General features: G+C 36.3%; 1 protein-coding gene across 1 annotated transcript in view; it reads left to right on the top strand.

Annotated features, from left to right (window-relative positions):
- The first annotated feature begins 4,931 nt into the window (after positions 1-4,931).
- prss23 (serine protease 23) overlaps positions 4,932-14,738 on the top strand; it is a 47,477-nt gene continuing 37,670 nt past the window's right edge. Inside the window, exons 1-2 of the mRNA XM_073921487.1 lie at positions 4,932-5,382; positions 5,860-5,977. The gene's annotated coding sequence lies outside the window, so the exon portion shown is untranslated. The remainder of the gene's footprint in view (positions 5,383-5,859; positions 5,978-14,738) is intronic.

Raw genomic sequence — 14,738 nt, 5'->3', positions numbered from 1 at the left:
AGTTTCTTGCAGATTTCCGTTGCAAACTTGACCAAACACACCTGTCAGTAATTATCAAGAGCTGATAAATGGTTCAGGTGTGTTTGATCAGGGTTGTTTGACCTGAGTTCTGCAGGAAGGTAGCTCTCCAGGAATAGGGTTATTGACCCGCCCTTTACGTCATCAAGTGATCTGGTTAAATGTGCCTGACTATTTGGGTTATAATTTGTTGGCACTTTGAACGACATTTTAGTGGATATTCTCTGTAAGTTATGGTGTAAATCACCGTCAAATGTACTAGAAAGCTTCTTTTTTAAACCCTTTTCGTCATTGACCCTTGCTACTGAGCTATTGTATCTTCTAGCATAGTAGGCTATAAGATATGATGCACTTTGTTTCTTGTGTCGTTCACTAAGACGAAAATAAATAAGAGATTTTGTCACGTCGAGGCTTTCTTAAAATAATCAGCAGCTCTTTTGTTTGTGTAGTGTCGTGGTTCTGCCTTTAGATGGCGACGGGGCTCCAGTGCTCTGACGGGTTCTTCTGTGACGCGATCCTGCACTGTGTGCTTCCCTTTCATTTGTAGGCTTCACTGATCACCAACTACCCCGTTTGTTAAGGAAAGCAGCAGTAGTTTCTCAAATACTGATTAAATAATACGCCAGCATATACATTATTATTACTACATACCATTGTTTTCATGATTGCATGCACCCTGAAATTCAAATATACTTTTTATAATCATGACCATCAGTTTCCGTTGAACAGCAGGTTCAGTAGCGTGACCCTTAACACTGCTTTCCTCTTTTTAACAGTCGCAATGAGCCCTGATTTATTATAGACCTTTTCTCGTTTAATAAAAATTTCCTTCTGTTTTTGAACAGTGCTTTCATGACTTATTGTTGAGGCATGTCCAGCTTTCCAGTTGACGTTGGCAGGGAACTGAAGGAAGAAGAAATGTCCAGATCTTGCACTCCAGCACACGGACTCTTAATGGCTTTATAGTGAACTGTTCGTGTGGTTTGGGCCTGTTTTTTATCGCACTGTGCCACGCAATCATAATAAAGATGAGTTACGAGACACAGAATGAACGACTAGGTGCTTATATCTGCTGAATATACAATTAACAACTTACTCGTAATATTTAAACCTTTTAAAAGATAGTAACGTTATTAAGAAACCTTTTTTATATTCTCTAGGGTTCACCGAGCTACATTTTGAAAAAAAAAAATGCAATTAAAGCAGTATATTACCCTTCTATATTATTCATTTTAGCTTATACTGCCTCCTAACAGAAACATGCTAGTAATGTGCTAATTAGCATATAAAAGCATGCGAGCAACAACTATACATAACCTAAATAAAACTATAACCTACTAAACATGTTATATTAGCTAAGACATGTACCTACTAAAGGCCTAGTAAACAAGTTGATTTTAGTATAAAAATGCGAACAATGCGTTAAAATAGTACAAATAAAAATGGTTTATTATTTTGTTTCTCTTTCTTCCTTCCTTCCTTCCTGTTCTTTTGTTCCATTAGTTTCAAACACTGACTAGTGTCTGTGCAAACAAAAGTGTGTTCCTGTGCAAAGCTAATTTAACTCTGTGGTGGTAAAAGTCCTTTAGAAACTCTTCATCGAACATTCTCATTTGATGCTCATGAAACATTATTATTTTTAATGTAAAAACTTACTGTACTGCAGCTACTGCTTAATATGTGGAAGCCATTATGTTTTCTTTCTTTCAAGAGCTACTAAAATTCTTACAGAACCAAACTTTTGGACTATATGTGCTTATCTTTCATTTTTGGCCACCCAACCTCCAGCTGAAATCACTTCATTTGATTTTTCACAAGCCGCTAAAACATTTTTACACGTTTGTTTATTAACTTTAGCCACTGGTTATTTTTTTGCCTAGCCCTAATTGTGAACAGCACCACTTTACAGTCAGTCTGAATCCCGTCAATCTTCGAGGCTTTGGCTGTAATAATATACTTAACCTGCGTGAGTTCAGCCCTCTGTTGCTTGTTATGTGTGAAGGGATGGATCGGGTCCAGGGTTCACCTAAACACAAAGCACCACTAATGGTTTAGCAGCAAGTCTCGTGGGGGATCGGAAAGAAATGGTGAGAGCAGCTGCCTCACAACTTAAACCTCTCTCTTCATCCTTCTGTTTGGTTTTAGGGGTCAAACACAACTATGTGCTGGTCAGTGAACTTGGTGTGATCTGTTTGACCCCCAGTTTAACCTGTTTTTCCAAGGAGCTTTATATATATCATGATATGACAACTACAAATTTGTTTTGTGCTAGAGATATAGTGGCATTGATGAAAATAAGCAGGTGATGTGATTGGTCAACATTTAAAGTTGTCCTAAATTTTACTATGGCAAGAATGTGTGTTGTTCAATAGTTTTAACTCGGCTACTTTGACAGTTCTGATCCACCTTAAATACTACTGTAAAGACTTCTTAAATCAAGACACAATACGTTGTCAAAATTCTACACACAATACCTCATGATGACAAGTGAAAGTGAAAAAAATTTTTTTTAATTGTTACAAATTTATTAAAAATAAAACACCTGAAAAATCACATGTACATAAGTATTTATAGCCTTTGCCGTGAAGCCCTAAATTGAGCTCAGGTACATTTTGTTTCCACTGATCATTCTTGAAATGTTTCAGCAGCTTAATTGGAGTTCACCTGTGGTAAATTCGGTTGACTGAACATGATTTGAAAAGGCATAAACCTGTCTATATAAGGTCCCAGGGTTGACAGTGCATGTCAAAGCACAAACTAAGCATGAAGACAAAGAAATTGTCTGTAGACCTTTGAGACAGGATTGTCTCAAGGCACAAGTGAAAGTTGTTTGGAACCACCAGGACTTTTCCTAGAGCTGGCCAACCATCTAAGCTGAGTGATCGGCGGAGAAGGACCTTGGTCAAAGAGGTGATCATTGACCAATGGATGGTGGTCATTCTGTCTGAGCTCCAGTGTTCTTCTGTGAAGAGAGGAGAACCGTACCGAAACACTACCATCTGTGCAGCAATCCACCAATCAGGCCTGTGTGGTAGAGTGGCCAGACGGAAGTGACTCCCCGCCTGGAATTTGCCAAAAGACATTTGAAAGACTCTCAGACCATAAGAAACAAAATTCTCTGGTCTGATGAGACTAAAATTGAACTATTTGGAGTGAATGCCAGGCATTACGTTTAAAGAAAACCAGGCACCGCTTATGACCAGGATAATACTATCCCTACAGTGAAGCATGTTGGTGGCAGCATCATGCTGTGGGACTGTTTTTCAGCAGCAAGAAGTGGAAGACTAGTCAGGATCGAGGGAAAGATGAATGCAGCAATGTACAGAGACATCCTGAGTGAAAACCTGCTTCAGAGTGCTCTTGACCTCAGACTGGGGTGACGGCTCATCTTCCAGCAGGACAATGACCCAAAGCACACCGCCAAAATATCAATGGAGTGGCTTCACAACAGCACTGTGAATGTTCTTGAGTGGCCCAGCCAGAGCCCAGACTTAAATCCTATTAAACACCTCTGGAGAGATCTGAAAATGACTGTACACCGTCACTTCCCATCCAACCCGATAGAGCTTGAGAGGTACTGCAAAGAGGAATGGGCAAAAATTCCCAAAGACAGGTGTGCCAAGCTTGTGCCATCATATTCAAAAAGACTTGAGGCTGTAATTGCTGCCAAAGGTGCATTAATAAAGTAATGAGCAAAGGCTGTAAATACTTATGTAAATGTGATTTTTCAGTTTTTTTTTATTTGTAATAAATTTGCCACAATTTCAAATTCACATTGTCATTATATTGGGTATAATTTAAGGAAATAAATTAATCTCTTTTGGAATAAGGCAGTAACATAAGAAAATGTGGAAAAAGTGAAGCAAATACTTTCCGGATGCCCTGTATGACTTTCTTTTGTCAGACGAACACAAAATAGTTTAAAGTTTTATCCTTCCATGCTGTATAATGTTGTTGAATAGAAACTTTTATTTTGAAGCTTCCAAAAGCACATTCATTTTTTTCGCAAAATTAACCCATATGCCTCCAGGGGTTAAATTATGTGGTAATTAAAATTTTTGTGTAAATAATTTTTAGTCCTTTATTTAAGCTAGGCTTTTTTATTTAATTTAATTTGGTTATTTAAGAAGCTTTAATTGATATTAGTTAGAAAAACCATTACCAGAGTCCATCTTAAGACAAATCTCTGGTGGTAAAAGTTCTTTAGAACTGGCACTGATGTATTTAAGAGGATCTATTATGCAAAAAAAAAAAAAAAATTACAGCTTTATGGCAACAGTTTGTGAATATATACAGACTGTAATGATAAAACAGTAATAATTCTATTTTGTATAATCCCACTTTATAAAATCAGTCTGCATAAACACATCGATTGATTTTCTCCCTTTTAACATGTCATCAGCAGTGTTAGGCTAACTACTTGAAAATTTAGTGAACTAAGCTATTAGCTACTCTAGTTAAAATGTAGCTTCACTACACTAAAAGCTACCCTCTGGGAAATGTAGCAAGCTGAAGTAAAAGGTACTTAGCAAAAGTCGCTTAGCTACATCTACAGTAAGCTATTTTTGCAATTTTCATTTTTAAATCGAAGAAATTTAAATCCAAGTCAAGCATATCTTAGTTTATGATCAATAAAACTGTCAATGAAACATGAGGCATTGTTTAGTTCAATTATTTCCTGCAAATAAAATGCTGTACTAAACAGAAACAATTTATAGTATATAACAGCTAAAACCAAATAAAACCAGGTGTTACACATTTAAAATGCTATAGTCATTTATATTAACTCCTCTCCTTTATTCATCTTTCCAACAAGCAAATTTCTTGTGTTGGCCTTATTGGTTGGCAACGTCACCGACCGAGCCAGAGGTGGCAGTAACGCACCAAAACGTTTCTGTCGACTACCGTAAAACAGGAAGAAGTAGCATCACTACTTGTAGCGACTTAACTGACCAACACTAGTCATCAGAGGGGAAAAAATCCCACCCATTAGAGACAATCTCTCCCTTAGCCCTAAGTGAGAAGCAGCTGTCCGCCATTAGAGTTTTCACACCATATCTGCATAAGATAATGCCAGCGGTTAAAAGGTGTTAGAAATGTGGAGTTTTGGTACGCTCAGATGAACGCAGCAGTCGCCACATGATGCAGTGCTTACAATTTATTTCTGAAGCAAATGTTTAACTGTAGGTTTTTTTCAGTTTAGACTGCTCTGACATGCATTTAATCTAGCCTTAAAGGCACAGTTTGTCATTTTCAATGCTAGAGGGCGCCCTTTGACAACCAACAAAGGCATAGTATGATGACGCCATGTCCGTGTGGAATTATGGGAGTTGTGGTCTTCATCACATCCTACGAGACTCATGGGTGAGCTAAAGTATTCAAAACTTATTTCATGGTAGTATGAAGCAGAATTGAGCTAAACGAAACCGTTGAAACAATTTCTGATGAAAGACAAGCACAACACAGCATAAAAGCAGCAGAGCTTTTATTATGCCACAGTTGACTGCTTCTGGTTCTTCCAGATATGATAATGTGGTGTAGAAGCAGAGCAGTTTTTATTTGAAATGCGTTTTAGGATTCTGTTATAATGCTGCCCAGAACGCGGTCTGTGTCGCTAGTTAAAATTGCTAAGTAAAATGTTTGTTTGTTTGTAGTGCTTTCTATTTGTGAAATGTTGTTCATTTTATAAATATGACTATACCATGTCTTAGCAATGAAGCTTTATAACAGAAATACTACCAGTATAACTAGTTTTGAGTAGAAACTGAAAGTAAACACACTGATTGATGGTTGTGTCACGTTCAGCACCAGCAAGGGACTGTTTTTGCTTTTTTTTTCCAGAGTCCTTGTTCGTCTGTCCTGTTTCCAGACTGTCATTATGCTGATATTAAAACCAGCTGTGAACAAAGCGACCAGACTACAGTTAGCCTGACCGTCCATCCAGATCATTTGCCCTGAGGTATTCTATTGCTTATCAGAGCCCTAAGTAGTGATGCTTCTGGGAGAGTATTGAGTGTCAAGCCAATTTCCCTGTCACAAAGAGGGCATGAGCGTGTGTGTGCCAGCGCCATCATTCTGCACGCATGCTTGAATCCTTTGCCAAGTCACTGTTTGAGGCCTGAGAAAATCTGTCCACCTTTTTTGCACATGAGAACTGCGTTTCAAATGATAGGTTGCTCTTCCGTTTTGGGGAAGTTGAATTCAAAAGAACCGAAACAAATCATTTTAAATGTCTTTCTGCGAATAATCCACTTGATTATTAAATTATTAGTCCTCCTGATAGCCTGATAGTTTAATAACTACTTTAATGTCTGTGGCATGATAACAGTACTATTTTGCAAGATACTAGTATTCAGTTTAAAGTTCAGTTTAAAGGCTTGGCTATGGTAATTATGCAAGTCATTGGACAACAGTGGTTTGTTCTGTGGCCAGTTTAAAAAAAAAAATTTCCATGACTGACACCGTCTCTCTTTTTTTAACTCGAAGTTAAAACCTTTCCTGTTTGACAGGCTTTAACACATGAATATGCTTGATTGCATATTTTACTAGCTTCTGAGCCGGTAAATGAAAAAAAAAATTATTTAAGTATTTTTTTTACTTGTTGTCTTTGACTTACTCTTTTTGTTTGTGGTTTTTAGTTATTGTGAAGCACGTTGGTCCACTTAGGTTGTTTTTAATCCTTTGTCAGTAGCTATTTTGGATATGAATGAATACTACGGGACGGTATGACGCCATCCATTTTCACGTTTACCAGCTGACCGCTTACCTCTATATGGACGGCTTTCCTGCTGTTACCAGTTTGTTCAGTTAGCTCACCATGTACGTCGGCGGACTTGAGATGGAGAGAGGAGTTGACTACAACGACGAGGTTTGAATCAGGCGAAGAAAGTTTCCAGAAAGTGGGTAAACAAAAGCCAACAAATAAAATGTGGTAAAATCTGAAAACGTGGTAAAAATCAGGCAAAGGATTATCTGGATTGTTTTTCAAAACTGTCAGTTAGGTTTAGGGATGTGGGTGGGTGGGCGGGTCAATCCATGCTTTTGAAAACACTATTGGTTGGGTTTAGGAAAGGAGGAGGGTGGCTCAGTTGATCGATCAGTAAGTCAGTCAGTCAGTCGCCTCTTGTGGATTTACATGAGACCAGCAGGTGCGATTGGCACTTGCAAGAGAAATTTGTGATCTCAAAAAGCATACACAGCAGCCTCTGGTGGATTCGTAAAAACAAAAACTGCAAAAAAAAAAGTAGCTCCTGGGACGTAATTGGCGTTCTACAGAAATATGTAGGGGTATGTTTTCAGAGTAAGCCTGGATTGTAATTTTTGGATATATTTATTTATTCCAACAAAACTAAAATAATTAGAACTTTCTCCAGAATAAAAATATTACTGGAAATATTTAGAAAAAAATTCTGGTTCTGTTAAACAAAACTTACAATTTCACAGAACGGCTAATAGTGTTTGGCTTTTTTTTTTTTCATCCGACTTAGTATTACAAGCATATCTGTGGCCAAAGCTCTATTTATTTCACTGTTTCTCCTGATTATCCTTTTGCTTTGTATTCCCTATAGTCCAGCAATATTCAACTTTAATGTTGTTTAATGTTGCCTGCAGAAACTAATGTGTTAATTCTAACAACTTCCGTTATAATACAGATGGATGAGCTCTGAGAAGAATAATTCCACCTCATCGTCTTTAAAACACACTGATTGTTTACAGTTGAAAGGAAGTTACTCCCATAATTCACGCAAAGCATCATGGGGCATAGGAAAGGGTGGATAGCTGGCGGATACATGTCAAAACACTGCACGAGGGTCACCCATCATTCACCCCAGCTCCTCCAGAAGTCATTTTCTCAATTATGAGACTGACACGAGTGCATGCGGCTGCGGTTTCACATAGGAAAAAAGTCTGTAAAATAAGAGCCGTGAGCTGGAGCCGCCTGACTAGTAGGAGGGAAAGCGGACACGCTTCTTTATTTTCACTGAGGAGGCACCAGGGCTTTGTTACATCTCCTTTTTTATTTGGATGTTTATTTTACCAGGTGGTCTCTGGAGTTCAATAACATGCCACTGTAAAAAAAAGGAAAGGTCGGATAAAGAGGGAGGGCTGTTTAATAACAATGTGAGTTCTGTGTCGATGGACGAAGAAGAGAGACTGAGGGAGTCCAGCTCTAGAAAGGATTTGCACACATGTGCCTCAAAGCATTCTGGGTGGAGAATTTCTCACACAGTTTTTAGGAGAGCAGTGTGATAAACATCAGCTGTTGTTGTTCGTTCTGTTAGCTTGTCATGCAGCCAATTCAGTATTATCACTTTAGACTGTGTCCTCATGCTCGCATTGTGTTTGATTTATTGGTCATATTTTGGAGGGTTAGAATGTGGAATATGCACAAAAAAGGCAATCGCTGAATATTTGGATAAATTGTAAATGTGTAACTGTCTTTGTAGACTGGTTTCGAATTTTTACTTATATACACTACAGACCTTTTATAAAGCACACAATTTGGACTTGAAACATTTTAAAGGTAAATATAATTAAATTTACATCTAAAAAGTAAATATGTAGTAGTCTCATGTCATGAAATTCATATAAATGCTCAAATCTGAGCTTTAATTAGTATTTTTTATTGGATTCAAGTCAGGTGATTGGTTGGGCCATTCTACAGCTTGATTTTCGTTTTTGTGAAAAAGCAGTTGAAAGTTTCCTTGGCTGTGTTTTGAATCATTGTCATGCTGAAATGTCCACCGTGTTTACATCCTCCTGCTAATGTAGATGTTGGACTGAAGCAGTGAATAATAATTTGCAATGACAAAGTGCAGACGTTTAGTGTAGAACTACTGAGAGATATAGCTGCTGTCTGGGCTTTCACTGCCTTTCTACACCTCACTTCCTTCATGTGTTCAATACTTTTTCTCTGCGCCATTTTATTTTATTACACATAACTTAATCTGTAAACTGATAGGATTTGTTTTCTTTGCACATATGGATTTCCTTGGTTGTTACCAACATCTGGGTAAAGTTTCAATAACACCTTTAGAAATATGTTTTCTGAGAAAAATGGTGACATGTTCGATACTTATTTTCCCCGCTGTAATGATTTGCAGCATGCTTTGTGTGAGACTGCATTAAGATGGAAAGATGTTTTATTAGAGTTTCAAGAAAGGTTTTGAATTTTAAGGTTACCAATGGAGAACAGAGGCACTGAAAGCTTTATTATTACAACATTACTTGTTGTTTCACTCTATTAACTGCCCTAATGCCGGTTCTGAGATCAGTCCCTTCATATTTCCAATATCCATATGTTACTTACATAAGCACTAAATATTAGTGTAATTCACAGTCTGCGAAGTTGCTCTTATGTAAATAATTTATATTTTAGATGTTGTTAGTTTATGTATTGCTGCTAATACTCTCCTATTGTACATTTCAGTGTTTATACAAGTGTAAGTAAAATGTATATTCAGTAGAACCACAGTTTACATGACATTCATGCAGATGCTGTTGAGATCATGTTAGTCTTTGCTGTAATTTGAAACAGATTTTTTCCCCTGTCATTGATGACATGACTGTAATCCTTTAGCACTTCTATTGTATTAGACACAAAGACGCTTGTTTTGAAAGCTGGAAAACACCAAATAAGTGTCTTGTTGTTGCATCTAAATTATTAAAGCCCTTTAAGAGCCTCTTCGCCTGGTTTTCTTTACGACAGGCAATCAGGAGGTCTCCATCACAGGAATGGCACAGAGCCCGAATATTTTAGGGGGGAAAGAAATATCAATGCGTTTTTCTGTTCGCTTCCATGGGTTTACAAACCAAACAAAGCTGATTGTCTCCTTGTTAAAAAGTTGTGAATAATGAAATGAGAACTATACATTTTAACAAGAGGAGATCAGAGGAAAAGTGCTCTCATTTAACTGCCACGCAAATTATTCACAGATGATGTGTGAACGCTCGGCAAGTTGTTTTTATTGAGGTTTTGGAACATTTTCTTCAGAATTGTCTTTCTTTGTGAAGTAGGCATTAGGAGCTCTGGCTTCTGTTCAAACTCTTCTGGTTTCTTTTTCTTTGAGAATATGGTGTTAAGATGTATGAGTCCTTAGTATAAAGCGCATGAGAGGGAGCCAAATGCTCTGTGAATAGCCTGTCGCATCACCATGGAGATTCCTGCTAAGAGCCCAGTCACAAAAAGAAGAAGCTCAGACCATTGAGATGAATGTGCCTGCTTTTAAGCTTTTACTTTTCAGCTGAGTACTTGAGATATTGAGATAATGTTTGTACTTGGCTAATTTATCATTAATTCACATTGTTTAGGAGTCACATTTGGAAGTCCTTAAAAGGATAGATCAGCCAAAAATGTAAGTTCATTTAGCTCACCCTCCAATCCAAAATCCAAGACGTAAACTACTTTTTTATTTCTTCAGCTGAAAATTAAAGGGCATCTATTTGACCCCTTTTACAAGATGTAAGATGACCCTTTGGTGTCTCCAGGAGGTCTGTAAAGTTTTAGCTCAAAATACCCTTCAGACTATTTAATATAGCCTCCAGAATTTGCCTATTGTGGTGTATGAGTACAGTGCAGCTGTTTTTGTAGCCTGTTGCTTTAAATGCAAATGAGCTGCTTCTCCCCTCTCACTGTTCCAATGTGTGTGTCTGCTTCTCCTGTACATCAGATAAACAGCAGTCAGTGATAGCAACAGACAATGATGAAGCTGAAAAACAGCTCATTAGTGAAAATACCAAGTAAGTTTATTTGATGTTTTTGTGGTGGAGTTTATTCAAACATTTCTGAAATGATGAGTCACACAAATGCCAGTTGCAGTACACACACAGTACCGTCACAAGCTTAACTGGCTCTCGAGGCAATCGATGATCGTGCTGCCCTGACAGTGTTCATGCTGCTGTTTCGAGGTAGAAGGTTTAAGATGGGGAGGGGGTGGTCTGGTATCACAAACAAAATTGAAGGGGAGGGGGATTTGGAGGTGGTTGTTGTTGTAGGGGGCAGTGTCGGTTAAAGTGAAGAGCAGTTGGAGGGCTCCATGGTGCCTCTAGCAATTTTGCCCAATTTTGGTTTTTAGCTGAAACTGTGATCCTTGGTCATTAATAGTTGCTGACATTTTTAATGTCAAAAACATATATAATACATAATACATAAAAATGAATTATTAAATATCATTCAGTAGGTCATCAGTATGCCAGAATTTTGCAGATTTTTAGCCCATTATTGATTCTGTTTATTTTCTTCTGTAACTGTGTGTAAATTTATATTTATTCAGTGTTTGAATTATTTCAGTAAAATTCTTTACTAATATGAAAATGTTCATATAATTTATTTACAAAACAGTTTGTGAAGTAATATTTTCTGTCTTTTAGTAGATCTATTATATAGAAAACGTAATTTATTTTCCAAATAAAGTGGATCTAATTGGACTTGCATTATAAACATTAAATACAAGTTAAAAGGGTATTACTTTTTAGTTCATGTATTAGGATTTTAGTTATTATACTTCCAATATCATTCTGCATAAATCCACAGACTTTTAACAAAATTCTGCTCAGAAATCGCAAAAAATGTCTGAAGATTCTGTCTGGCCCTAGTCATCAGGAAGCCCACATGTCTGAGCCCACAGAAAATTCCACAGATTGTTGACCTCCTGCCATTTTATCTCATTACATATGTAAACACTGTATGTTATTAAATTTACACATCACACCATGATTAAAAACTAAAAAGTTATTTTTCAATTTAATTGTTACATTGTCAGCTCGGCTGCATGGTGGCGCAGTGGGTAGCATGATCGCCTCACAGCGAGAAGGTTGCTGTTCGAGCCTTGGCTGGGTCAGTTGGCATTTCTGAGTGGAAATGCCTCACGTTCTCCCTGTGTTCGAGTGGGTTTCCTCAGGGTGCTTCGGTTTCCCCCACAAGTCTAAAGACATGCGGTACAGGTGAATTGGGTAAACTAAAATGGTCTGTAGTGCATGTGTGTGTGAATGAGTGTGTATGGGTGTCTCGCAGTGATGGGTGGCAGCTGGAAGGGCATCCGCTGAGTAAAATATATGCTGAATAAGTTGGTGGTTCATTTCGCTCTGGCAACCCCAGATTAATAAAGAGACTAAGCCGAAAATAAAATGAATGAATGAGGAACATTTTCAGCTCATTTCAGCTTAATGCTTCGCTGATGTCCATAAATTCCTAAATTAAGAATTAGTAAAGTCTGGACCTGGTCATATTGTTCGCCTGCTAGTTTTTTATACATTGGAAATACAATTTTTAACACACAATATAGTATGAAAGTGTACAATTTATTTTTATTTTTTGCTGTTTTGTCTATTTGAGTAAATTGATTTGTTGAATGATTTAATGACTCACTCATAGAGACCATTGCCACGCACTGCTGTAGTCAACATTTTTAAGTGGATCAAAAAAGTTATTCAAAATTGTTTCAAGGGAAGAATGGGTGTTGTTTAAAAGTTTTAGGACAACTTTGAAAGGTTTTAATCTGAATCAAATGCTGAATACCATAATGTAACAAAGTATTCAGAGAAAAATCCCAGCCACTAATAAACTATTTGACAGTCTGGCAGTTCCATAAACACAGACAAGAGACAAAATTGAAAATTTTCTATCCTTTAATCTGTTACATATTTTAAAAAGCCACTAGAATAAAGCTGTTAAAAAGTTGGTTCATTTTCATGCCATTTTTCATTTATTGCAAACAAAAATCATCCATAACTCTCCTCTAAACTAAATATTCAGTCATGTTTCTAAACCAAACATGAACTCAGTTGCTATGTTTATCTTAAGGTTTTTGTGTTGTGTGCATGTTTGCATTCCTCTCTCCTAATCTTTCTCAAGCATTTAAAGTGGATCCATCCAGTCCTTAAAAGCAGCTCGCCACACACAAACGCACACTTATGACTTAATATGACGTCTTCTTTTAGATGTGGTACGTGAGGACTAATTCCATCTGTGCGCAGGGTGATTTATAGCGGCCGGTTTGGAGCAGTACATTCTGACTTCAGCAGGCCTGCTGAATAATTTCTCACAATGTCTAACCATGGGATGTTTTTCGGGAACCAAGCGGACTGCCAATCCTTCAGTCCCTGGAGTCTGTCATGCCATTATGTCATCTGGCACAAAAAAAAAATCTATGATCGCTTAAATGTGAAAGTGTGTTCAAAAGGCGTGGATTCTGTATGTTGCTTAAGACGTTTAATATAACACCTCAATGATTTCACAGATGATCTGCGCTTCCAGTAAGTGTGAGATATTTAGGCTGTGCTGCTGGCCAATGGAAGTGTGAATCAGCTGTGTGCTCAATCACTTTACTAAAAGCGCATGTGGAGGTCACAAGACTGACGTTTGCCAAAACTGCAGGTCATCTTGAAGTCTAATAAAGCAATAATCCCCAAGAAGGCATGCTTCACAGTGAATTTGAAACCATGTTTATATGGCCACAATGCAGAGGGAAGACTGAATTCATTATAAACCACAGCCTTTTGAGATTTATTGCTTTCAGAAAATGATTTTCTTGTTAATAATTGCTGAGGCTTTGATCACGATTTATGATATTTTTAAAACAATTTATTGCTCAAACATGTTTAGTAAATACAAATTTTAAACAAATGAAATTCCAATAGGTAACACTTCACACTAAAGTCTCATTAGTACATTTTGATTGACGCAATCAAATCAACAGTGAGAATTAGCCATATATATATATAAATAAATAAATATATATATATATATATATATATATATATATATATATATATATATATATATATATATATATGTATATATATATATATATGTATATGTGTGTGTGTGTGTGTGTGTGTGTGTGTGTATGTATATATATGTATATATATGTATATATATATATATATATATATATATATATATATATATATATATATATATATATATATATATATATATATATATATATATATATATATGTATATGTTATTAAGTCAATTGATTCACAAAAAGTATAAAGAATTGTCCTTATTAGGGATTAACTAAGAAATCAACATTACTTAAGATTAAAAACGGCTCTTGTAGTTGTTACATTGTTTAGTTAAAAAAAAACTTGTTAACAAATGGTACCTACTTCAGGTTAACTTACTGTAACAAACAAAAGGTCTATTTTAATCTGTTTTTAATAATTTTTATTCTCTGTTGTTTTTATTTTCTTATACTAGTTTCTTTTGTTCTTGTTTATCTAAAGCACTTTGAATTATCATTGTGTTTGAAATGTGCTATATAAATCAACTTGCCTTGTCTTACCTATAAATTGCTAGAATTTTTATCTTGTAGTCCTCTTTAATATGAAAATGTTAATGTTTGATAATAAGCAACCTATTAAGTCTTTAAGCATTTGCTGCTATGATGAATAATCACTTGAAATAATCTGAATATTCTTAATAGTCTCTCTAAAAGTTTAAATAATTGTTCACTATAAGTGTGCGTGATATCAATATTGTGCATGTTCAATTTCACAATGTTGAATTATTGAATTACTTTAAGGTACATCCCTTATAGTAAAAAGTCCTCGGTTAGTTTTCATTTTCATCATCGTTTAAAATCCAAGAAACATATTTTATGCTCCAGAAATTAAAGAGGACCTATTATTTTTGGGTTAACTATCCCTTTAATATGTTGTGTTGATGACTAGAGTGAATGCCTTACATGACACTAATTTTGATATTTTTTTGTC

The sequence above is a fragment of the Danio rerio genome, chromosome 14 (assembly GCF_049306965.1).
Source record: "Danio rerio strain Tuebingen ecotype United States chromosome 14, GRCz12tu, whole genome shotgun sequence".
In the NCBI taxonomy this organism is placed as follows: domain Eukaryota; kingdom Metazoa; phylum Chordata; class Actinopteri; order Cypriniformes; family Danionidae; genus Danio; species Danio rerio.
The sequence above is the reverse complement of the archived record's forward strand: the minus strand, read 5'-3'. Positions and strand labels throughout refer to the sequence as shown.